Here is a 604-nt window from a genome sequence, read left to right as displayed (position 1 = left end):
CACGCAGTGCCAGGTTGGTCAGCTAGTATATATATATTTATATATATATATGTGTGTGTGTGTGTGTTCCAGCATTTAACAATTGCAACCAAACTTGATGTACATAATTATGACCTACTATCTTTAAAAGAGTACTGTGGGAGTAAGACTTAACTGGCACCAAAAGGGGGGGGGGTAGGGTTGTGAAGTTGGTAACTTGTAAAAAGAACTGAAAACAACAGATATTAGTGTCTAATCCATAAGTTTCGAGGTCGCTGAGATGAATGGTGACACTCCCGATGCCCTTTAAGTCCAAGTTCAGCCTGGATGGAAAGGGCAGGTGAGAGGGGGTGAAAAATAAAATGTCAAAAATGACAGATATTTGAGTCTAACCCATGGTTTTCGAGGACGCTGAGATGAATAGTAACACTCCCGATGCCCTTACGTCTAATTTCGGCATGTGATAGGAATGGGGGCTTGGAGAAGGGGTAAAATATAAAATGTTAAAAATTCTGAACAATATAATTGAAGCAACTATCTTACAGGTAAGGAAGAGAGAGAGAGAGAGAGAGAGTGTGAGGGAGAGGAAGTGAGATAGGGAGTAGAGGCAGTGTTAGGGAGGAGA

This window comes from Macrobrachium rosenbergii, unplaced genomic scaffold (assembly GCF_040412425.1).
Source record: "Macrobrachium rosenbergii isolate ZJJX-2024 unplaced genomic scaffold, ASM4041242v1 13909, whole genome shotgun sequence".
Lineage (NCBI taxonomy): Eukaryota > Metazoa > Arthropoda > Malacostraca > Decapoda > Palaemonidae > Macrobrachium > Macrobrachium rosenbergii.
This window is presented reverse-complemented; position numbering follows the sequence as displayed.